Source organism: Nomascus leucogenys, chromosome 5 (assembly GCF_006542625.1).
Source record: "Nomascus leucogenys isolate Asia chromosome 5, Asia_NLE_v1, whole genome shotgun sequence".
Lineage (NCBI taxonomy): Eukaryota > Metazoa > Chordata > Mammalia > Primates > Hylobatidae > Nomascus > Nomascus leucogenys.
In genome coordinates, this window is record NC_044385.1 from 139,073,869 (window position 1) to 139,098,850 (window position 24,982).

Below are 24,982 nucleotides of genomic sequence, written 5' to 3' on the forward strand. Positions count from 1 at the left end.
GAGGTGGACGAGGACTGGCCCTGTCCTAAGGAGGTTGCCGGGCCTTCGCATGCGCAGTGAACCCGCTCACCTCGTGCAGCCTGTCCTGACGACTGCTTTCCGCAATAGCATAGCATGTGGCCTGCCAGTGAACGGGCTCAGGTGTGGGAGGGACGCAGGGACAGAACCCACAGGAGCCCCTTCCTGGTGTCTCGAGAGGTATCCTCGGGGCGTCCTCGGGGCATCCTCAGGTGTCCTCAGGTGTCCTCAGGGTGTTCTGGCATCCACCAGCCTGCCCAGGGCATCTGCTGCTCCACCACATCAACTGAGGACTGTTCCATGCCAGCCTCATACTCTCACCTGGGACAGGATTGCTGGGAGGGCTCAGGGGATGGGGGAAGGCCAGCCAAGCCCAGAAGGGCTGGAGGGAGAGCGAGGCTGGCATAAAATGGTCCTCAGATCATGTGGAGCCACAGATGCTGGTTTGGGGCAGCCTCCAGGATCTGACAGGGAGGCTGGTTTGTTCGGGTGTCCTCCGGTGTCCCAGCAAAGGGGACATTCCAGCAGCACCTGGGGCCAAGAGAGAGGGAGGAGGAGGATGGAGCCCGGAGAAGAAATAAAAGTTGGAATCAAAAATTGTTTGCTGGGAGAAGAGGGGCCATGTGCCTATCTCAAAAGCGTGGGTGAAACACGTGCTTCCTGTGAGCACACTGCAGAGGCTCGTCTGTGCACCAATCCCCGGGTCTCCCCAGGTGTGGAAGCACCGCCCCGTCCTCCAACTGCATCTCCTCTGGGCGCTCTCCATGCAGCGCTGGGGTCAGGGCCCGCCCCACTGGCCTCCTTTTAGCTCGGTCGTGTCTGTAAAGACCCCATCTCCAACCAAGGCCACGTTCTGAGGCACTGGGAGTTAGCACTCCGACATCTCTTTTTGGAAGACACAATTCAACCCCCAACACTCCGTTCTGAGGAGCCATGGAAATGCCTCCTCCAGCTTCAGGGCAGTCACACCTGGGAGCAGCCGCGGTGGCCTGCGGGGTGGATCCTGGCCTGCGCGGCGGTGGGGTGGGGTTGGAGGGGTGTTTAAGGCCATGGCTGCTCTTTGGATGACAACCTGGAACCCACCAGGGGAGCTCACCTGCCATCAGTTCCTAGTGGCTCAACCTGGGTGACTGCAATGGACCGAGAGGGTCCCGGGCGTCCCCAGCCCGCAAAGGCATCCAGGAAGCCACCCAGGGCCCCTGCTCAGAGCAGGGCGGAGCCAGACACACAGCAACAGGCAAGCCGCCCGCAGAGGATGAGCTGAGGCAGCACACACCAACATGGGGCTAAAATCAGCATCTCACTCATCTCACACAGTTTCCTGACTTCTCATGACATCAGTGTTTACTCTAAAAGAGAAGAGCAGGCCGTGGCGGGCAGGTGACCCCTCGCCGTTGCCCTAGGGGAAGGAGTGGGCTGTGGCGGCCGGGCGACCTCTCACGGTCTCCGTGGCAGCATCACTGTCTTCCTGCCGGCCAAGCCATCGGGGCAGCAGGAGAGTCTCAAACACAAACCCAGCTCGGCTCTTGTTTCTCACCTCCTTGTTTTAGCAAAATTCTCCCCAAAAGGTGTCTATATTTGTTGTCTCTGTCTCTGTACACACCCACATCTGCCTCCCACTCCGTGGACTGCTCCTGGGCCCTCGTGGGACGGCTGGGTCCTGTCTGTCTCTGCTTCCCAGCGGGCCCTGGCGCAGGCCACCGCCCCACCTGCCCTCCCGATCCGCGTTCTTTGCCTTCACAGCATGAATCTCACCCCGATCTGAGGCTGTGTCTGTTTTCATTAACCTATTTTCTGTATTTTTACTGAGACGTAAGCTCCAAGAAGTGAGAGACTTTGCCTCGCTCCGGGCCGAGCCCTGTGTCCAGCACAGGGCCTGGGGCAGAGGAAGGACTCAGTGACCACAGGGCTGGCTGGACACAGACTCAGAGCCCCTGCCCAGCTCAGCTTCCCACTGAGGATTCCAGGTGCTGGGTGCCAGCTGCGGGCTGTAGCCAGACCACCCTGGCCAGAGGTTTTGGGACAAGGACTGGCAGGAAGCCCTCCCCGTACAGCTGGAGCCCGTGAGGCAGAGCCGGACGGCACCTGGCCAGGGAGAAGCCAAGACCTCGGCGCCTTCGTTCTCGAGGAGGGGGTGAGGGAGGGACAGTACTGCTGTCTTGTCTAGGCAGAGTTTGTGCAGATTTGGGGGCTGGAGGAGGCCAGGGTAGCCCTGCCCTGCTCCCTCCAGCCACCCAGAACTGCAGAGGGGCCAGGCCCGAGTCTGCCTGTGGCGTGTCCAACACAGAAGGGCAGATTCCGAGACAAACTGGGGTGGCTACAGGTTTACAAGGGGGCCCTGTGGTCTTTTCTCTGTAGGTGGGAGGACACTGTCGCCGCCTTCTTCGGCTGTGTAAGGTGAGCACAAAGGTGTCTCCCACCTGAGATATGATCACTCTTTTTCTTTCCCGTACAGACATCTTTGTGGGAGCAATGCTTTCACATAAGGCGTTTAATCTCCAATGGTAAAGTTTCCAACACTAAGGCGAGAAATTGGAACAATTTGGAAGCAGATGAACCTTCCTAAACTGCTCATGGGACACAGTGACCACACAGAGATGCCCTGGAAGGATTCCAGCCTTTGGGGTCACAGGCACGGGCACCATGGCTTCCCAGGTGCCTGCTACCTGAGCTCGCTGTAAGTGCCGCACGGCTTATGTGGAATCCACAGAGGCAGATCGTACTCCCCGGCTCCATGTACAGAGCCCAGGCACGTGTGCCGAGTCTGCAGGTGTGCTACAGTGCGGCATCCATCTGGCTTTCCCCTGCAGCCTCAGCTCCTGCGGGATCTGCTCACTGGTAGGCAGTGACGCCCTGGTGGGAGTTGTCCCTGAGGTCTCTGCTCCTCCTGCTGTGCTCACAGGAGAACCTGTTTGTGACGTAATCTCCTTGTGCCCCACTGGGCTTCTGAGGCTGTGAAAGCTGGTGGAGCACAAAGGGCTTGCCTGGCCCTAACAAGCCTGGCCCCAGCAGGGCACCGCGGGCAGCCTGTGATGCGCAGCTCTGGGCCTTTGTCCTTGGCTGAATTAATTTCCTCTTGAATTGCCTCAACTTTAGAATGAGCCCTAGCCTTTTCTGAAGGCACACACATCTTGGGGTTTTGTTCTCTGTATTTTCGCTGCATTGGTTGCCAACGCAGAAATCTTTCATGGAGAAGACGTTCTGGCTTCTTGTCTGTCTGTTTGTCCCCCGAGGGCTGCGGGCCAGCTCCATGCCCATCCACGGTGTGCAGGCGGAGGCATCTTTCAGGATATCAGGTGGGAATCCGTGCTTCCTGACAAAGTCTGTTCCAGTGTGGTGCCCACTGTCCATGCACCTGTGGGTTTGAGCCTGCACCCTGCATGAATGTGTGGAGCGGGGTCGTGGCTGGCCGGGGTCACTGCCTGTCCCCTCCTTTTCCGCAGCCACGGTGCCATCTGCTTGCACGTCCTGCAGGAGATCCTCAGGGCAGGTTCCCACGGGCAGCCTCCCTTTGGACTTTTATTGCTCGATTAAATGATATTTAATTCAGCCTGTCTGACAGTCTGACAGAATGTGCTATGTTACCAGAAGGTCTTTGATGCCAGCATGAGAAAGGGGGCGTTGGTCTCCAAAAAAACAAACAAACAAAAAACAGGTAAGAAACACCATGTGGGCCCACTCTGACCTTTTTAACTGAGGCACCTTTGAGAAGGAAAGCCTGTTCCAGTCCGATTCTCAAAGCTCCTGAATGCGTTGCTAGTGACAAGCCCTTCCTCTCTCCGTGGCTAATTATGTGAAGAAACATTACTGGGCTGAGGGAGTTCCCTTGGGTTTAATTTCCTGTCCCTCTCAAATCATCCCCCCTCCTTCCCTGAGCCCAGCCTACCCCTTTCCTGCCCATGCTGGCAGGTTCTGGCCCTTCCTGGACCCCTCTCCTGCCCCCTGCACAGGTCTCTGCAGGGTTCTGCACGCTGGGGAGGGCAGGCTCCCCAGTGGACCTACTCCCTGCGGGTCTGAGTGGGGCCCGGGGTCCCTGCACAGTCACCGATGCTGCCGCTGCTCCAGGGAGCGTGCTTGCAGGAGGAAGGATCCAGTCCCTGAACGCACGTGCTCCCGCCCGAGAGAAATTCTGCAGCCAGGCACGGTCCACGCACCCTCCTCCCGGTCCACGCACCCTCGTCCTGGACCTCAGTCTCTCTGTGTATCACACGCCTGTCCTCAGTGTTCTGACCTCCGGTGGGCACAGCGCGGTGGACTGCACTTCCCGCTGCCTGCGCGGTTAATGTTTATCTCCCGCCTGCCAGAGCTTTGTTTTCATTTCATTCAAACAGGCTTCCTCTTTTTACCCACTAAATGGAGACATTTTAAAACTCCAACTGCAAGGGCTAAAGTCTATAGCTGGGTTCGCATCTTCCATGATTTCACCTTTTTATGCCACTTTGCTTTTTTCTTAAGTTATCAATAAGTTTCCACTGAATCTTGGAAGACACAAGAACTAAATGGTGTGGTCTTTTATAGTTCTTTTGTTTTGTTTTGTTTGTTTTGCAAACAACTTCTGCTGCACTGTTAGGTACCAAAGTGAGGCCGCGCTGGCAGAGGCCAGCGTCCTGTACCGCGACCCACAGACCAGCAGCTCCTTACTCCAACGCTGAAGAGTGAGGTGGGTTCTTGCCCCTTTTTACCCTAGGACCTAAACATGGGAAACCCTAGCCCTTCTGATACATATGAGGGGCAGCCCTGATTTCCGCTGCTAACCTGGTTAACTGGTAATCTGCTTTTTGGCATGCCGGGAGCTCTGTGTGCACTAAGCCGTGGACCCCAGGAGCTCTGGGATGGCTGCACAGATGAGAACACAGGCCAGAAGGGTTTGTTAGTGACTTATCTGATGTCACAGGCTGGTCAGCTCAGCTGGGCCACATTCCAGTGGCCCCAGCCCTGTCCCACGTGCCCCAGCTTTCTCCTGGGAAGCTGCAGGTAAGGGTCCAGCTAGGGCGATCCCAGCTGGGTCCCTGTGGGGCTTCAGAGTGGACACAACCTCCCTGCCAGCTGGCTCGGATCCAGGGGGGCAGGTGGGACCCCGTTTTACATGTAAGCCCAAGGAAGTGAGGCCTGGGCCCCAGAAGACCTCCGACCCGTCCCCTTGTCCAGCCCTCTCCCCTCTGGAAGGGGCCGAGGGTGACCCCAGGTGGCAGGAACTGCACCCCTTAGGCACGACCCCGCCCCGCTGCCCGCGCCGAGCCGCACCCCCCGCCCCCGTCACACCCCTACCCTGTCGCCCCCTCCCCCGTCTCGGGCACAGCAGGGAGGGGTGGGAAGAGGGGGATGGGTGAGGAGAGTAAAGGGTGGAGAGAGGGGAAGAGGGAGAGAGGGGGAGGCTCTTCCCATGGCCCCGCCTCGCCGCCCTTACCCCGCCGCTCTGGGCTCTGGCCCCCGCCCCGCCGCGCCCCGCCCCGCCCCCGCCCCCGGCCCCTATCCTCCCCTCCCCCTCCAGCCCTCCCCGCCCCGCCCCCCGCCCCGCCCCGCCCCGCCCCGCCCCCGCCTCCGGCCCTATCCTCCCCTCCCCCTCCAGCCCTCCCCGCGCCCCGCCCCGCCCCGCCCCGCCCCTTCTCCCTCCCCGCCCAGTGTCCGCTCAGCCCTGGGAAGAGGCGTCAGGACGCGCGGACACCTGCGGGGCGCGGAGCTCGGCGGACGCGGGAGGGCAGCACCACGGGCGGCAGGTGCGCGCGGGGCGGGGGCCTGGAGGGGGCGCGGGGCGGAGCCGGGCAGGAAGCGTCGCGGTCGCTCCCGGAGCGGGGCCGTCTCCCCCGCGCCCCCCTTAGCCTGGCTGGGGACAGGCGCTGGGACCCGGCTCGCGGTCAGGGCGGCCTGGGATCGGCCCCCGCTGCCCCTGCCCAGCGTCCTGCGCTGGGAACTTCGAGGCGCCTGGGGGGCTCGAAATGGCAGTGGAGGAGCCCCCGGGAGTGTCCAGGCGCCCAGGCCCCTCCGCATTGTCACGGGGGTCCTCACACCCCGGCAGGTGTCACCCCCTGGACGGGCTTCTGCCGACGTTCCCTTGGGCACCTCGTAGGGCCACCCCGGGAGCTCTGCCCACCTCTACCTGCCAGAACGATGGGGGGCCAGTGTCCAGGACAGCGCCTAGGGACAGGGCTGGAGGGAAGGGTAGCCTGGGGTCCGGCTGGGGTCGGGCCCACACCTGGTGGCTGGGGACAGTGCTTGAGGGGAGGGTAGCCTGGGGTAGGGCCCACACCTGCATCTTTCATCTGCCTATTTGTCCCGGGCCAGGGTCCCCTTGGCCACAGGTCCCCAAACAGACTGCGGGAAGGCGGTGGAGTGCGGGCTGGGCGGACTCCTCCTAGGAGCTCCTTTTGACCTGGCTTGGTTGCCCTGGGCCCTCTGTGGCTCTTCTCTTAGCTGTGGGCCCCTGGCCTGGCTTCAGACCCTTATATAGGATGCTGCGGGAGGGCTGGGCCAGAGGGGGCTCTGGAGCCCAGGCAGGCTCACTCCCCGGAAACTCCCGCCCAGGGGCGTGGCCCGCATGACCCTCACAGAGCCGGGACCCTGAAGGGGTTAAGGTGGCTTGAGCCGCCCAGGCAGGATGTGCCGGCATGGCTGTAGGAGGCCCCAGGATGTGTGGCCACGGGGACAGACACGGCTGGCCACAAAAATAGAAGTGCAGTCCCCAGGGCTGCAGGCTGCAGAGTGTCAGTGTGGTCCCCTCCCTGGCAAGCAGGAGACCTACATGGCCAGGGGGGTACTGGATGCTGGGACTGAGGAGGAGCCTCTAGCCCTCCGGGGCTCCTAACATGCAAACTGGGGAGCGAGGCGTCCAGGGCTGGTCGTGAGAACGGAGTGCACACCCAGGCATTGCCTGAGTTCTGCAGCCTCCGTGGGTAGCTAGGGGGACGGGACCCCGGGAGCCTGTGGAGCCCTCAGTCCCGGGGGGCAGTGAGGACTCTGGGGCGAGCTGGCAGCTAGGTGGGCAGGAGACCAGGGTTTTAAGGCTCCCTCAGGACCCTCCTTCAGCTCTTCCCCATCCCGTGGGGCCGGCCCCGCCCTCCCGGGTCCCAACTTCACCGGGCTGTGCAGGCGTCCTGGTGTCCCCGATTTCACTGGGCTGTGCAGGGGTCCAGGCGTCCCCGATTTCACCGGGCTGTGCAGGGGTCCAGGCGTCCCCGATTTCACCGGGCTGTGCAGGGGTCCCGGTGTCCCCGATTTCACCGGGCTGTGCAGGGGTCCCGGTGTCCCCAATTTCACTGGGCTGTGCAGGGGCCCAGGTGTCCGTGGCTCAAACTTCCACACTGGGTTTCCCCAAGAACCCCCCATACGTCTGTGAAATGAGGGGGCCCCTCCTTTGGAGGCCTCACAGAATTGCTGTGAAACCTGAGATTGTGGGAAACTGCTGGAATCTGTGAAGGGTCTGCAACATTAGAAGGTGGTCTTAGGAACCTACAGACTTTGGCAGGGACCCCGTGGTACCACCTCCCCCATCACTGTGCCGAATTCAGGGCCTGCAGACACAGCCAGATGCAGAGGGGAAGGGGCACAGTCATCAACCTCACCAAGGTGATGGATTTGCTGCAAGATGAAAGGGCTGTGTGCAGCTTCACATCTGTCCTTCTCTGGAATTCAGGTCTCTTCACCGCCCCCCAAGGCCTCCTCCTGAGGTTTCCCTTTACCTGGTCCCTGAATGGGTGGTCCCAGTCAGCTCTGCTGTGGAGATGCCCCCTTGCTCACATCGAGGACCCCAGGGAAGACTTTGACTGGAATCTGAACGATTATTTTGGAAAAGGCAGCCTCTTGGTGACTCAAGGTCACTTCAGAAGAGAGGCCCCCCTGTCTTTACAGCCATGTAATTTGCATTTGTAATGTGGTGGGAGAAGGCCTGGGATTGGCAGAGGGCATGGAGGAGATGAGTGGTGTAGACAGACTGGCCGAGAACGCCACCGGTTGGCAGCCTTTTGTCACCAGTTGAGATGATTCGGGATCATTTTCAGAGGCTCCTGGAGCAGCCACCGTGAGCACCGTGAGCGGAAGGATGGAGTTGTAAGGTTCTGGGTGCAGCCCACCTTTCTGTGCAGCCGACCCTGCTTCACTGTCCGCACTGGCTCCCAAGGACGCTGTGAGACTCTCATGTGGGAGGTGCACGGCTCTGGGCTGCATCTTGGTGGCAGGAGCCCTCTGGCATCCCAGTGCAGGTTCCTGGGTCCCACCACAGACCTTCCCACCTCACGGAGGGAACAGGGTCCTGCGTCTGCGGCAGTTACTCAGTGGTGTTTCTAGGGTCCAACTTGAGTCATCAATGGATTCCCTATGGAGGGTCCTTCAGGGCACAGCAGGGCACTGGTCAGGGGCCATGCAGGCTGAGAGCCCACCCTGAGAGGAGGCCAGGCTGGCGGAGCACAGGGCCCCAGCTCGGAGTGCGGGTGGCAGAGTCTTTAGTGCGTGGCCAGCTGGGAGCAGCAGTGGCGCTTTGAGAATTTCAAGTCTTGTCTAGAGGCCTTGCTGGCCTCTGACTCACATGGCCTGTTCATGGCAACCCCCGCTTTGGAAAAGCTACATCATGAGGGTTGCTCCTGGCTTCCTAAAGTGAACCTCTCCGAGCTCTCAGCCCACGGTAGGATACGGGACACTATGGCCACCGAGAAGCTTTTGGACATCTGTGAGGGCCACCATCGTGAACGTGGTGGTCAGAAGCCCAGCATGAACAGACTCGGTGGAGCATCAGGGCTGCCCCAGCCAGCTCTGCGGGGTTCACAGGAAGCCCACTCCTCCTCCCCAACCATGCCTGGGATCTCCTCGGAACCCTGAAAGGTCGTCCCCATGGGGTTCCACAGCAGGGACAATGATGGCTCAAGCTGCCATTGGAACCAGAGCTGGGAAGCTATGGGACGTCCCGGATGAAATGTAGGATGTAAGTCACTGTTGGGGGTTATGCAGCCCCACCTGTTGAGAAAGTGAAGGCATTACTGACATTTCCATCATGAGGTAAGGAAATCAAAGCAAATCTAGTGAGAAAGTGATGCCGTGGAGACCGGAGAGGGTAACCGTGTTTACTTCGAAGTCTCCATCTTCACTTTTCATTGGTTAGAGAAATGGCAGAAAGAAAGCAGGACCGACTCCTGTGGGGACAGGCCCGCTTCTGTGTCCAGGTGGGCGGACTAGAGTGAGGTGGAGACGTGGCAGGTGGAGACATGGCAGGTGGAGCCGTGGTGAGGGCGGTGCTGACTGGCAGTGGGGACTGGAGTGAGGGCTGCAGTCAGGGGTATTGGCCTGGCACCTGCTCTGTGCCAAGGCCCAGCTGACCTCTCACCCTGTGGCAGCAGAGACAGCCCTGGAGGTGCCCTGTGGCCCGTCCAGCCCCAGCCCCGGCCCCGGGTCATGGCTTTGCAGCCTTCACTCTTTAGGGAAGCTCTCCCAGCTCCACCTGTCCTAGGGCCACCGCCTCCACCTCTACCCCACGCTATTATTAATACTGGCAATTTACGCTTGACGACACGGTGTCGTGAGTGGAAGCCGTGCAGCGGCGGCGGGGACCTTCCTATCTTTAGTGCCCAGTGCCAGGGATGGGACACACTGTGTGACCACGAGCTCACTGCTTCCCCTGCATGTGTGGCTGACGTCAAGTCCGCCCAGTCCTCAGCGGCTTCCCCCAGCATGGACAGGTGCTTCACGGCCTCTGAGCCTCTCCGCGCTCTACCCAAGCTGGGTGCAGGGCGTGAGGTGGGTGCGTGTTTGTTTTGTTTGCTTGGAATCTGTGTGCAGAGGAGGCTGCCCACACTGCTGCTGGGTAAAGGAACCATCCCCGTGAACCGAGCTCGGCAGGTGCTGGAACTGAGTCCAGGTCCAGCCTTTCACCACTGGCCACTCGCAGCCTCCCTCGGGCTCATCCTGCCAGATGCGGCAGCAGCAGGGGTAACGCCCACGGCCATGCAGGCCCTGCTCCTCCTGCCCCAGCATCCTTCACTCCCCCGTGGTGCTCCCACCCCTGGGACCGTCAGCACTCGCCTCCCCTCCTCCATTTGCTATTCGGCTGCCTGTGTCACTTCACCAGCTATTCAGGCTAGAAGCCCAGACGGCCTCCCTGCCCCCCAAGTCCCTGAGTCCCCAGCTACCATCATCTCCAGACTCTCCTTGTCCATCACAGCCCTGCCTCCCACTTCCCTCCTGGGGATCCCTTCCCACCGGTCAGCGTCAGCTGCTCTCAGGCCCCGGGTGCCACTCTTGACCCTGAGCTTCTGCCTCTATCCTGCCTGACTTCTCGCCACCTGCTTCAGGCCCTGCACCCACCACCACCCCACCCTGTGCCCCTCCTGGGGAGCACGGGCAGGGCCCTCTCCCCCCATGCTGGGTCTGCCCCCGCTTGGTGGTGGCTGCTGAACGTGTGCAGAAGCTGGCGCTCCCTGGGATCCAAGCTCCTCGGGGACAGGAGCTGCCCTGATGTTTGTGTCCTCAGCACCTGCAGCAAACACAGTAGGTGCATCATAAACAAGGACCAGGCAAACGAGTCACAAAGCCGTGCTGACTTGGCTCTTCCGTGCTGCTGGGCTGAGTTCTAGCTGCCCGTGACTGTGTCCACATCTGCAGACAGATTTAATTCTGTGTGTGTGTGCGAGGCGCCTCGCTCAGCCCAGGAAGCCCAGGAGGCCCGGCTCTCGGTTGGGCCTTCGGCCTTCGCTGCTGACGGCTTCTCGAGGCTTTGCTCAGGGGAAAGCAGAAGCTCCAAGGGCGGCGGTGCCTGTTGGGTGCCCTGTGGTCAGGCCGGTCTTGGGATTTTGAAGAGAACAGACGTGAACAGCACCGTGTCTGGCTTCGTCATCCATCCTCTCAGGGCAGGAAAGTCTGTTTTCTTGCCCTCGGGAAAACCCACTGCTGGAGAAACAGCAGTTTCCAGACTCTCTCTACCCAAGTAGGTTGGGGTTAACTCTGATGTCCTTCACCACGTGAGAGCTGTTGTCTGAAGCAGCTGGAGGAGTGAGATCCTAGAGGAAGGAGGAAGCTCTAAGCAGGGGCCACACCTGCCCCAAGACTCCTGGCCCCAGGTGTCCTCACACAACACCCAGGGGTCCTCAGGACCCCGGAGCTGACTGGCGCCTGCTGCAGAAGAGGACGGCCTGGACCTGCCCTGTGGAGGGAGGGATCGCTGCGCCCCTTTCTCCACCATGTCAGTGTGAAGGGCCGCGCGTGCCATCTGCAGCCTTCACTGGGTAAAAGTGAAGGTCACTCACCTGGATCTTTTCCACCGCACCTTGAGATCACGTGGTTAGGAATGCTTGCAGAGTCTTGCCTCGTAGTGGAGAGAAACAGCAGAACAGCCCCTTGGGTTGGTTTCAGGATGGGGAGGACATGGCCCTCATGCCTGGTGTCTGCAGAGCCCAGCTTGGGGAAGCGATTGCAGCCAGGGGCATAAACGTGACCGCTCACACCTGGCCTTTCATTTTCCCTTTTGGAGGTTTCAGATCACGATCAGCCTGCTCATGTTTGAAATTCTCTGAGCAGAATTTGGAAGAGAAAAAGGACAAAATAGTATTTTGCTTTTGTTTTTTTAACCGGGGACATTTTTCTTTCTACTTTTTAATCATTGAAATTAGATTTAAGCAATCAGAAAATAAGCCTTTAGACCTGCACCGGGTTGTCCTCAGGTCTGTGCCCCTCCCAGACCTTTCTGCAGAGATGAAGCAGGTGCCCGGACAAGGTGGTGAGCACAGCTGGGTCCCAGTGCCAGCCACTGAGGGTGGGCGTGAGACGCACGGGCAGCCTCATGGCAGGCTCTGCAAGTCAGTCGGAGAACACGCCACACGAGCAGAAGACATGCACGAAAAACCACACAGGAGTCGGGACATGTAACAAGTTCTGAACAGTAGCAGCAAAGGGATGAGTTGAACACCGAGGGGTGAGTGTTTGTGGGGTGGTCTGGAAGGCCCGTGCCCTGATGAACACCGAGGGGTGAGTGTGTTTGTGGGGTGGGAGTCAAGGCTGTGGAGCTTGTGTGTTGGGGGAACAGGCAGGGGTGGAGAAGCACAGCCTCTGCTGTGAGGGGCGTGGGTGTGGCCCTGGTGTCCCCAGAGTGTTTGGGACCTGGACTGTGGGTTGGCGATGGGGATCGCCCTGTCCTGGGCAGGCTTCGTCCTTCAGGGCTCCTTGTGGTGGGGCAGTGGTTCTCGGGAGGGGCCTGCTCTCCAGGGCTGGTCATTGGTGTTTGCAAAGCTCCCTGGGGACTGACAGCAGCGGCCCTGAGAGCGCCTGTGGGGTGGTCTGGGCACCTGCAAGTCTGACCTGAGGGATGGGGATGGGGTTTAGCTGAAGACAATGAAAGGGGGAGATGTCCCAGCAGGGGCCTCCGAGTGGCTGAAGCAAGGATTTCAGGTTGGAGGGAGGCAGGCGGAATTTCCCCAGGGAGCTGAGGCCCAGGCAGCAGCAGAACTGGGCGACAGGATGCAGCGTGAACAGTGGCGTGGAAAGTGACATCCCTGGTAGAGCCAGCAATACCATTTATTGTTTTATTTTTTTCGAGATGGAGTTTCACTGTCGTGCCCAGGCTGGAGTGCGGTGGTGCAATCTCAGCTCACTGCAACCTCCGCCTCCTGGGTTCAAGTGATTCTCGTCCCTCGGCCTCCTGAGTAGCTGGGATTACAGGCGCCTGCCACCACGCCCGGCTAATTTTTGTATTTTTAGTAGAGACGGGGTTTCGCCATGTTGGCCAGGCTGGTCTTGAAATCCTGACCTGAGGTGATTCGCCAGCGTTGGCCTCCCAAAGTGCTGGGATTACAGGCGTGAGCCACAATACAGTTTATTTAAGTAAACTGTTGCCGTCTTTATTCCTAGGGAAGGGGTCCTGTGGGTGGGACGCCAACAGTGGGAAGTAGCAGTGAGCCATAAATGTGCTGAAAGGCAGCACGGAAAGGCACTGCAGGTCACCACCTGGGAGGGGAAGGTCTGCCAGCAAGTGACTCAGAGACTTCGGTTGGAAATGCAGCTACCAGTTTTCTCTTTACATTTAAGATTCTTCCCAAAAACTTCGTGTAAGTTTCTTTGCCACATTTTCAGTGAGGAATTATGCTTTAAAGTTTCTGGAACTCAGAGGACATTCTCTACTTAGGGGATTTCGAAATGTTTTTAAGTAATCTGAATAAGCAATCAGCACTGATTTTGAAAGTTTGCCAGTTCGGTGAATTAGATACTGAAACCTGGAGAACTAGGGACTTCTATGTCTTTGAAACAGGAGTCTAAATGTCAAGGGGAAAACCTCGGTTGTTGTTTTTTTTCTTTTCTTCAGCAGCAGAAGTCAATAATATGTTTTGCTCCTGCGACCCTTTATTCTGTGTCAGAGTTATAGAAGAAGGTTCCTTGTGTAAATGAACCCTGATACAGTAGAAATTGACTGGAGAAGAATGAAGTTAGTTTCAAACGTACTATCTTCATTGCAGAATAAATACCACTGAAGGTTATAACTAGTTATTTCGGTTTTGTTCAAAGCAACAGTTCTTAAGTCTTTCTGCAGCATGACTTCATTGTGCTTTTAAAATCTTCTTTCTGCAGCCTCATGTTTGACTGTTGGAGATTTATCCTGTGCAAGAGACCTAGGAGCAACAGTTATTCTTCCCCACAACGACCCAATGAGGCCAAAAAGGAGGAAACGGATCACCAAATTGATGTGTCTGACATCATCAGGCTTGTTCAAGACACACCGGAGACGACGGCCGTGGCCACAGGTAGGCGCCTGGTGCTGCGGCCTCATTTGATTTTGCGGGTCTCACTACTGATCAGACCTGTGTTCTTTGCTATTCTGGTCCTTTTAGAGATTGACAAGGTTTAGATCCTGGGAATGCATGACCCCCCAGGTGGCAGGCTGTGGGAGGGGCTTCGAATGGGTTCACGTGGCTTTTACCTGCCCAGGTCCAAGTTGCGACGACTTGTCTCAAGATGTGTGGTCATTTATTTGACTTGGCATTGGCTATCTTAAGTGAGTATTTTAAAATGAGTTTGGCTCCGGTTAGAGATCATGAGAAATGTTTCTTTGGGTTCCAAATAAAGCACAGTATACCTGAAGGGAACAATTTGTAGGCTTTGCTTCATTCTTTAGAAACAAAAGAGCTATTGTCTAAATTTGTATGTTTTCATATTAACATGGCAAAGCCTCAGCTGGTCTCCAGACCAGTGCCCCTGCCTGTGTGTCTGGAATTGGCTGCACCCCGAGGTGAGAGCTGGGCAGGCCTGGGGTGTGAGTGGCCTCTCCAAGCTCAGCCTGACCTCCTGATCCAGGCCAGGCAATGCGTCTCTCTCCAGCCCCTGCCTGTCTGAATGTTCTGCATGTGTTTTCTAACCTGAGCAAGGGGCTGAGTTCTCTGTTCCTAGTTTTGCCTGCATTTAATTATTTTTTGCCATTTCTTCCCAAATTGCTTCCAAAAGTCAAGTTTTCAATAGACAAAGCCAGTGTGGGCACTCGCCACCAAGGGCAGGCGTGAATTTGGTGGCTCAGTGCTGGCCTGGCATTGCAAAATCCATCCTGTGGCTGGACAAGACGTGCAGGCTTCCAGCGCCGATGGGGTGGCCACTGAGCTGAGGAGGGATTTTGACGATTCTGCTGCCTGCTCTAAATCTGGTGCTTTTCTGGGCCTTGTCCTGAGCTGGCATTTGCACTGATTAGTGGAGTCTTGGGAGTTGCTGGGTCAAGGCATCATTCTGAGACTTTCGAGTTGTGAGTCCATCCTGTCCCCATGCCACGGCCGCTGCCCTGAGGGCTGGTGCCTGGGGATTCCGTCCTGTTTCATGTCTTCAGGTGAGAACCGCCCTGGCCCTGTCTTCAGAGCTCAGCTGTGTGTGTCTGCTGCTGTAGAAAGAGATTCCACCTGGTGATTGCCGCGTGTCTGTGGTTCCCTGGCCCAGTGGTTCTGGGCCACAACTTGTGTAGACTCCTGCACTTGGAAACGCAAGTGTTTGTCTAGAGCTGGCTGGCTGGGGGGCTGCGTTTCGGTGTGGTCACCCCAGCCAGGGTATGTGCTTAGTTTTGTGGGATTAAGAATTTGGTTTCTGTCACTTTCCTTGTCAGTGACTGTCACGAATGAGAGGCTGAAGACTGAGCCTCTTGGGACCTCTCCCGGACTGAGAACCAGGTGCTCTCATTATTCCCTGGCACAGCGCCTGCTTCTCTGGGATGTACACACCCGAGAAACCCTGTGAGCGAGGAGACAGCTGCTTCTACAAGAGCGAAGCGGGGCTGTCAGGACAGGGCTGCACACGGCTTAGCTGTTGTGCAAGGGGCTTCAGAAGAGGGCAGGAGGGGCTACTTAGCGCCTGCAGACAGCTGGCTGCCCTGACCTCTGCAACTGGAAGGTCACTGAGTCTTCCTGCGCTCAGCTTGGCTGTGAATTAACTGCCTGTGGCCGCTCAGAACCTGGCTGTGGTCGGCACTGGTGCCTTTCCCTGAGCACCCAAGTCTCGCGTGGACCAGTTCTGGGGACTGAGGGAGCTGGCTGTGGTTAGGGTTAGGGTTAGAGGTTAAGGTTAAGGTTAGGGTTAGGGTTAGGGGTTAGGACTGGGGTAGGGGTAGGTGTTAGGGGTGGGGTAGCGTTTGGGGTAAGGCTGATTTAGGACTAGGGTTAGGGAACCCTCACAACTGAACCAAGTGCTCCTGTTATTTCTCAATGTACCGAACTCTCCCAGGTTCAGGACTGTGTCGGGGTCCACCGTGCACCGGCCGTGGAGCAGAGCCTGGGCCCATGCTCTGGCTTTGTTCCTGCCCCTGCCGTCCCCACAAGCTTGGGCGGGTCGAGAAGCCTCTGCACTGTGGACAGCAATAGCATCCAGGCAGCTGCTGTGAGGAGCCCAGACATGTGGCTGGTCAGAGCACCCACTCAGCAAGCCGTGGCTCTTAATAATGTCACCTCTGACTTCTTCCTCCTCTAACTCGCAAAACCGCTCTGATCCCTGAGTCCTGGAGGCCCAGGGCTTGCTTTACCAAGAAAGCCCTTTAGGCAGCTTCCCTCCAACCCTGGACTCCAGGGGATTGGAAGATAATCCGCTTAGAGTTCTGAGCGGTGAAGCCCTTCTGGCTGTCCTTGCCTTGTCTGCTCTGTGGAAAGAGAAGTGTACTGTGTGGGCTGTGGCCTGCGGGAGAACCACACTCGGCTCTCAGGCCCTGCCTGCACCACACCTGCTCTGTCTCCAGGTCACCTGGGGCCTTGGCAATGTCCTAGCCCAGCTGGCCGGAGACCCTCTGTGGTGAGGAAACCTGTTTGTATCAGAACAATTTTGAAATCAGTAATAGTTTTTTTTTTGTCATAAAATAGACACCCATGAAATTTACCATTTTAACTACTGTTAAGTGTAGAGTTCCCTGGTATTAAATACACCCACACTGTTGTACAGCCATCACCAGCGTCCATCTTCAGAACTTCCTCATCTTCTCTGAAACCCTGTCCCCATTAAACACCCACTCCCATTCCCCCTGTTGGAAATAAGAACACGGAGTTGCAAAGAAAACGAGCACTAAAATAATGGATTTCTCAACAAGGCAAATTTACTTCTGCAGAAGGGTGCTGCTCGCTCTTCTGGTCGCTGCAAAAGCACACCGAACAAAGGAGGAAAGGGGTTTTTATCCCTAACGCGGTCAGTCCCTGCTACTGTGTCCAGTCCCCATTGGCTGGAGTCAGACCACACAATCTCAGCTGATCCCAGTGGCTTCTTCAAATGGAGCAGGGTTGGGGGCTACAGCAGTCGGAAGAGCAGTTTCAGAACCAAAGACACCAAATAAGGAATAGATGTGGGTTGTTACAGATTGGGAACGGCAGGAAGGTTGTTTACCGTAACTAGGGGCAAGGAGGCAAGGAAGTTAGGCTTTGAACAGAGGACAAACAACAAGGGAGTTGAACAAGGGGAACTTCTGAAGAGGAACTCACTGTATCCAACACCCCTGCCCCCAGCCCAACATCCACCATCCCACTTTCTTTCTCTATGAAATTGACAACTCTAGGGACCTTATGTAACTGGAGGTTATTACACTGGGCATAACGTTCTGAGGTTCACCTGCGTTGTACCGTGTGACATAATTTCCCTCCTTTTTAAGGCTGAGTAATATTCCATGGTGAGGGTGGACCACATTTGTTTCTTCACTCGTTCATCCATGGACGTTTGGGTCACGGCCGCCTCTGCTATTGTGAATAATGCTCCTGTGAACACGGTGTGCAAATACCTGTGCAGGCTCCTACTTTCAGGCCTTGGGGTTGCCTCCCCAGAAGTGGAATTGCCGCATCATACAAGTATTTATTTTGAAACCACGATAGAAGGTGACTCCCCCTGGTTCTACCTTTGTTTTCCTGCTAGGCGCTGAACAGCATCCCGTCCAACTTCCCTGTTCTCAGTCAACAGACACTGGTCTTTGAGAAGGTCACAGGAGGCCTGGGCCCTGCTCAGTAAACATTGATGAGTTTATTTTCCAGCTCGCTCGGTGCTATCTGAAGCTGCTCTGTTTGCTCTTGCTTTCCTTCAGGCTTCTTCATTTCAGTGAAGTCTGAAATGAAGTCACCACGTTGTTTCAGTGACTCTGTGATTAACTGTTTCACAGTCAGCTATGGAAGGGCCTCTAATCCGAGGGGACACGCTGCAGACAGGCCTCCTCAGGCCTCCTGCCTGAGCCTGCAGCATTCTGTAAGCTGACTCACTCCACTGAAGGTCGGCTCTCACAGCTGTGCTGCAGGATTTGCAGGTGCATGGGGAAGGTGTGGCCAGCATCAGCTCCCTGTGGCTTCTGGAGCTCACCCTCGCAGAGCGTGTCTTACTGAGAACGGCAGGTGCCCACAGGAACATGCACACACGCGTATGTGCACACACGGTGCATTTCCGTGGGGTGCCTGTGGAGCTTGCCTGACTCTCCTCTCCCTGGCAGTGCTTCCCTGTGAAAACACCAGCGCCCGCTCCGCCGTGAGTGTGTGGCCTTGCTCTTCAGTGGTGCGCAATGCGTTCTGGCTCTGGTGGGCCAGGTGAGAGCAGAGGCCTGGGAACATGTTGCTCAGCCTCTTTGGAAGGACCGCTATCATCTTAGAATTGAGGGTGAGAGAGCAAGAGGATTCGCCCACAGCTTCCTTGTACAGCAGAGGTGAGGGGCCCCCGGCACAGGCGAGCACCTCGAGCTTTAGGGTGGCTTGTGGGGCCTCCTGTTAGAAACCCCATCTATCCCCATTGGTCAGTGGTGTCTTTAAAGATGCCAGTGATTTTCATCCCAGCAAACCTTTGAGCATCACACTGTTCAGGTGCTGGGCAAAGCTTTGAGGATAAAAGAACAAATGGAAGACAATCCCTGACTTGGGCTTAGGGTGAAGAAGAGCAGCACAGAAACAGACACATTTGCTGCCTTGGGTGCCGTTGCAATGTTGCTGTTTCTATGTCAGAAGCCTTGGAGCATGGATGATTCCATGGCTGGACCTAATACTTCCATGCTTTATGGTAGGAGATTACACAGGATTCTGAGGGGGGACCTCATCTCCACCTGGGGACAGGCGGGAGGGTTGGGAAGCACTTCGGGAAGGACCAAGACTTGCCCCAGCCTTGAGAAGTGATGGGGCTGCAGCATTCAGATATGAGTCTCACAGAGGGGTTTGCAGAAACAATTACCTGGAACTGAAAATGTACTTTGGGGAAGGGGAAAATGACCACAGGAAACAGATACTTGGAAGGAAATCGGCTTTTTGGCTATCCACAGTGTTTGTGGCACGGGTCACAGTCGCGGCTTGGTGGAGAATGGCTGAATCCTCGCAACTGTGGCCTTTGCAGGGGCTGTAGTTGTGCATTCGCGAATCTGACGGGGGAAGATGTGTTTCTTCACAGCTTCAGGCTTCTTCTGTGGTTGGGCGCTAGCTGTTGTATGCTGATGGGCTGGTTTCTCTTGGCCCACAGAAAATGTTCTTTAATAATTTGGTAGACTCTGGACTTGAAACTTCCTGTTCTTCATGCAGTGCTCAAAGCTCATGATTTTCTTGGGAGATTCATTGTTTTCTCCTTGCATGCCATTTAGTGTTGCAGAAAACAGCTCTGAGAAAAGGCAATCTCAGCAGCACGCCATGTTAAAGAACGGTGCATGTTGGGAGAATGAGCACCCACTGCTCTCTCCACTCATCTTTTCTTTATAGTTCTGTGAGTCTCGAGTGAGACGGCCTCTGAAGATGAACATGTTGTTTGTGGAAATGGTACTTGCAGTGTGGCTATCAATGATTAACTTCTTGTTTTCAACCTTTCCTGATTCCTCAGCATCTTTCTACTTGGACTTTGTGTATTAGTCAGGAAGCTGGCAGGAATTCCTAATTTTTTTAAGGACGTATGTTCAGTGCATAGGAACCTCCAGACATTTGGGAACGAGTTGTGTTACTGGTTAATGTTGGAAGCATGGCTGGTATCTGCTCATGTCCAATGCCAAGGGTGTGGGCAGCTTCCCAAGGCCAGGTAAGCTGCCAGCATGGGGGCACAGGTGCTCTGACTCACCAGGGCTCTCGTGTTAGGGGGATGGGGTGGACCACCGCCCCAGCTTGCACAGGGGTCCTCTGGTCTCCCGAGCGCCCTCTGATTCAAGGGTGCCTAAATGGATGGTTCTGAATGGAATTGGCTGGAGTATTTTTCATCTTTTAATTAAAATGGATGTGACGTATTGCCTGAAACCAGGAATAACTGTTCTGAGCTGCTGGAGAGACTCCTCAGGTGAACAGAAGGTGTCTGAAGACAGCAGGCAGCTTCTCTCCCAAAAGCCCCTTCTCAGAGCCAGAGCCGTTTCTGCACGCCCCGGAGGACACATGATTCTGTGAGTCTTTTATCAGAAAGTTAGGGGTTTTCTGCCTAACTGCGTGCTCTACAGTATGTGCTCTATGATTAAAGTCGGATTTCTCCTCTGAAGAAACTGTGTTTGACATGACAGAATCAAAGGCAAGCATCACTAGTCACCAGCGCATCAGACACAAACGCCAGGCTCGTGTTTTTTGTTTTGGTTTGGTTTGGTTTTTGTTTTTTTTTTTTTTTTTTTGAGACAGTCTCGCTCTGTCGCCCAGGGTGGAGTGCAGTGGCGTGATCTTGCATCCTCCACCTCCCGGGTTCAAGCAATTCTCCTGCCTCAGCCTCCCGAGTAGCTGGGACTACAGGTGCATGCCACCACAACTGGCTAATTTTTGTAATTTTAGTAGAGATGGGGTTTCACCATGTTGGCCAGGATGGTCTCTATCTCTTGACCTCGTGATCCACCTGCCTCGGCCTCCCAAAGTGCTGGTATTACAGGTGTGAGCCACCACGCCCTGCCCATGCTTATGTTTATCCACGCTGCTCTCGGCTTTGCCGAGGGGATGATCTGGGTAAGGGGATTCACTTGGTTTGAACTGTTCCCACTGCAAAGAAATTCTCTCCCTCCCGCTTGCCTCATCTGCTTCTGGGTTAAGTCCAGGACTGGCAAAAACACTGCCTGTTCCTGAGGGAGCTCCTGTAACCAACCTCTCCCCAGATGTCTAATCCCTTGCTTGTGATTCCAGCAGAGGTCTCGGCATCTCGTCCACAGTGAGCTGGTGTCCTGCCGGTCTCGGGAGACACTCGGCAGTGTGAGTACATCCTTCACGTCTGTGTCTACAGACCTGGCCTCCCTGCCCAGCATGGGTTGAAGCCGGGCTAAGGTGTTGATCCCAGTGGGCTGTCTGCAGGGGTTTGGGACAGGCCTGAGCATTCACCCCAGCGTCCTGTGCAAACGTCTTCATCAGGAGCGCACTTGGGAGGTCCTACACTAGCGCAGAGGGTGGGCAGCCAGTGGATCTGTCAACTTGAATGCAGGTAGTGCTCAGTGGCATTTGGAGGAGAGTCTAGTAACCAAGAGGATGAATCTCTTTGAAGGATCTGATGGAAACAAGAAATGAAGAGGGTTTTTTGTTTTGTTTGTTTCATGAGACAGAGTCTTGCTCTGTTGCCCAGGCTGGATGGAGTGCAGTGGTGCAATCTCAGCTCCTTGCGGCCTCCGCCTCCTGGGTTCCAGCGATTCTACTGCCTCAGCCCCCAAGTAGCTGGGATTACAGGCATGCACTTCGACACCCTGGCTAATTTTTGTATTTTTAGTAGAGACGGAGTTTCACCATGTTATCCAGGCTGGTCTCAAGCCCTTGACCTCAAGTGATCCGCCTGCCTTGGCCTCCCAAAGTGCTGGGATTACAGGCATGAGCCACTGTGCCTGGCCAAGAAATGAAGAGATTTTACTGCCTGAACTTTAAAACTGTTCCTGAGAAATCACCAAGAAGACTGACCAGCAAATGAAAACCTGGAAAAAAATTGCAGCAAAGGATAGATATTTATCTATGCATCTGTCTTACATAGCAGAGTGAAAAGGAGGCACACGTTCATAGAAAGTGAATATAAAGCCTGCACAGAAATAGTCTGACCTGTTCAGTTTAAAGAAATGTAATGCTGACCACAAGATCTCTTTCTCTTTCCATTTTTATGGCCAAAAATTCCAAGTCTGCTGGTAGGAATGCCAGTCCTTATCGATATACTGGAAAACAATTGATGTCAGTAAAAGTCTTCAAATATTTTTAGTTTTCATCAGCAATGTTCACTTCTAAGAATTTAAACGAAGAAAATGATAAAAATATTGTCACAAACATGAACAAAGGTGATCATCACAGCCGTTATTTATAATTATGAACACTTGCAGAAAGGCAAAATTACAGCAGGAGGGGTTTGGAAATGATTTAGTTGTTGAGATCGTAATTCTCCCTGGCACATCTTACACTATAATAAGTGAAATTGCCAGTTATAAAAACGATACACAGTCTTCAATTTTGTAAACACCAAATATGTGCAGTTTTTTAAAAGACTTAAGATATGCACCTAAATATAAATGTTTTTAATCATACACGTGCCATTTGTTGTTCTTTTTGTTTTTCTGCATGAGGAAACCTTCTTATCTCTGTCAGAATAAATGTTTCTTAGAACAGGAAATTAGACTGAAAACAAGTAGGCACGAGGGGGGCTCGGGCTTCCTGCCCCCCGGTCCCCTGGTTTGCTGCTGACGCTAGTGGAGAGCTCTTCTCGCCTTCACCTTCCTGGTGGCTGTCTCGCCGGGACTGTGCCGCTGGTGACCTGGGGGTGTTAATTACCTAACACTTTTCAAGGGGAAAATATTTCGTGGGAGAATTCGTCTGAAATTCTGCTGGAGGCACCTTGGAGAAAGAGCTGCGTGTAAATCCGCAGCCAAAACGCAGGCCAGGGGGCCCAGCACTTTCCCAGAATTTGGGGGGTGGGGCTGACTCTCGCGCCCCTGCCCTGGGACCTGGCCGCTCCCTGGCGTCAGCTGGTGCAGTGCATGATGATGGAGCTGGTGTTGAACCCCAGCCGGAGCTTGTCCTGGCGGTGGGTGGCGAATGCCAAGGCCCCCTCAGGAGCCTAAGCCCAGCTTTATTTTCCATACCAGGTCAGTGACTCCAGGAGACCCAGAGCTTGGTCTGGTCAGAGGTGATGGCCAGAGGGGGCCCGTTTGCAATGTCCCACGGCCAGGATGGGTCTGGCTGGCCGACCCCTGTGTCTACACATGTAGCCTTAGGTCCCGGGGTCTGTCTGCAGCTCCGCCCGGCACCATCCATGCAGGGTATAGACCCACTCTCCTGCCTCGTGTCTGCTCCGCCCAGTCCCTCGTCCTGTGCGCCCACCAGGTTCTTCTCTCCCAGCGTGGCCGCCATGTTGGCCGTGATCCCTGGATCCTGCCTGCTGCAGGCTCCTCTGGGAATGGCCCGCCCACCATGCTCCTCTGGAACCCTCCCTCACTTCCAGAGACCTGGGCCCCGGCCTCACCCAAGCCCCTGCTGTGGTCACCCGGGCTGCAGGTGTCTTCTCGGGTGTCTCAGCCGTGGGCCCGGCACCCCCTTCTGTCTTTATCTCCTTCCCGAAGGCCGAATGCGCGGCGGGCCTGCGCCAGCCTCTGCTCACAGAATACCCAGGACCTCACGCGGATGCGCCCAGCAACGATTTCTTCCGTCTTCCTCTCTTCCGACTTCTTTCCTTCTAGGAGCAAACGTGATCTTTGTTCACTGGGTTTTCCCTAAACATTACTGAGCTGTGTCATCAGAACTTAGACTTCAGGTACCTCAAGGAAAAGAGGTTCTGTTTAGCAGCAGAGAAGAAAAAGGCTACATGCAGGCTAAGTGGCTAATCCGCCAAGAATAGGAATGAGATGAACTTTGAATTCTTTTTAAAAACAAAAAACAATGTCTTCATTGAGTGAGTTCCACCCCACCCTCACCAAGAGTCACATGGCCGGGGAGGTGGCCGTGCATGTGGCCCAAGTCCCTTGTTCTGTGAAGTTGCTCATCCCCAGGCCCAGCAGTCGCATCCTCGAGAGTGTCAGTTAACATGTGCCTCTGTCCCCTGTGTTTAGTTTATTCAGAACCTGAACCAGCTCCAGGAGGGCACCTTTCTCTTCAGGCAATTTCAGAGTGGTGCTCTCCATCTTGGGAGCCGGTGATGTCTGGGTGTGAGTGTCCGGGGACATTGGCAGCCAGGGGTCGTTGTTGCTTAGATTTATTAATTTATTCTTTTTTTTTTTTTTTTTGAGATTGAGCCTCACTCTGTCACCCAGGCTGGAGTGCAGTGGTGCAGTCTGGGCTCACTTGCAACCACTGCCTCCTGAGTTCAAGCAATTCTCCTGCCTCAGCCTCCCGAGTAGCTGGGATTACAAGCACACGCCACCACACCTGGCTAATTTTTGTATTTTTAGTAGAGATGGGGTTTCACCATGTTGGCCAGGCTGGTCTCGAACTCCTGACCTCAGGTGATTCACCCGCCTCAGCCTCCCAAAGTGTTGAGATTACAGGTGTGAGCCACCATGCCTGTCCAATTTATTCTTAAGAGTTGCAAATGTTCTCATTCTGTCATTTCTTTTTTATTTGCTGGAAGTCACCTAATAAATATCCCCATATATATTTTATATTCTTCTTTTCTTATATAAATGGCTTGTGTCTTTGTCTCTGTGTGGCTGTGTGTGTGTCGTGTGTCTGTGTGTGTGTCTGTGGTGTATCTCTGTGTATGTATGGGGTGTGTCTGTGTGTGATTGTGTGTGTGTGTCTATGGTGTATCTCTGTGTCTGTATGGGGTGTGTCTGTGTGTGATTGTGTGTGTGTGTGTGTGATTGTGTGTATGTGGTGTATCTCTGTGTCTGTATGTATGGGGTGTGTCTGTGTGTGATTGTGTGTGTGTGTCTATGGTGTATCTCTGTGTCTGTATGGGGTGTGTCTGTGATTGTGTGTGTGTCTGTGTTTATATGTGTGTGTCTTTGTGTGATTGTGTGTGTATATGGCAAACCGAGAACAGAACATTATCACTCAGCTCACCTGGCAAAACAAAAAGCTTTCAGAGAGATGTGTGGCCATCATGATGTCTCAGCTGCAGGCATTTTTCAAAGTTACCTGTTATGTTTGATGCAGCTGGCACCTTTCTTCTCGGGGACAAATGTGATCTTTGGTCATTGAGTTGAGAATGAGTTTACTCAATAATTTAAAAATGCCTCGGTGTGGGAGGATGGGCTGCTGGTAACCATTTGTGGCAAATATGCGTTGCCTTTTCCTCCTTCAGGTGGATGGGGCAGGCTGCTTCTCTGCACGTCCATCCGTGGGTCAGTCTGTCCTGCCACCTCCCTTGCCCCAGGGCTTAGTGCCCTGTGTGGCTCACGGCTGCCCCAGGGATGCTGGGGAAGGATTCAGCCCAACAAATAGATTCGTTGACGTCCTCTCATTGTGTGCTTTTAAAAATGTATTTAATTTTGCACTCCATTTCATACAACAGGTGCACATTTAAAACATTTATTTTTAAACAGCCCTGTCTTCTCAGCACTGCAGACTATTTCTCGCTTACTTGACAGGCAGATGTTGGGACTGTGTTCTTTTCCTGCCAAGAATCCATCAGTCCCCCAATGCCTGTACCTCGAGTCCAGATTCCTTAGTGTTGCGTTGGGATGTAATTCCCT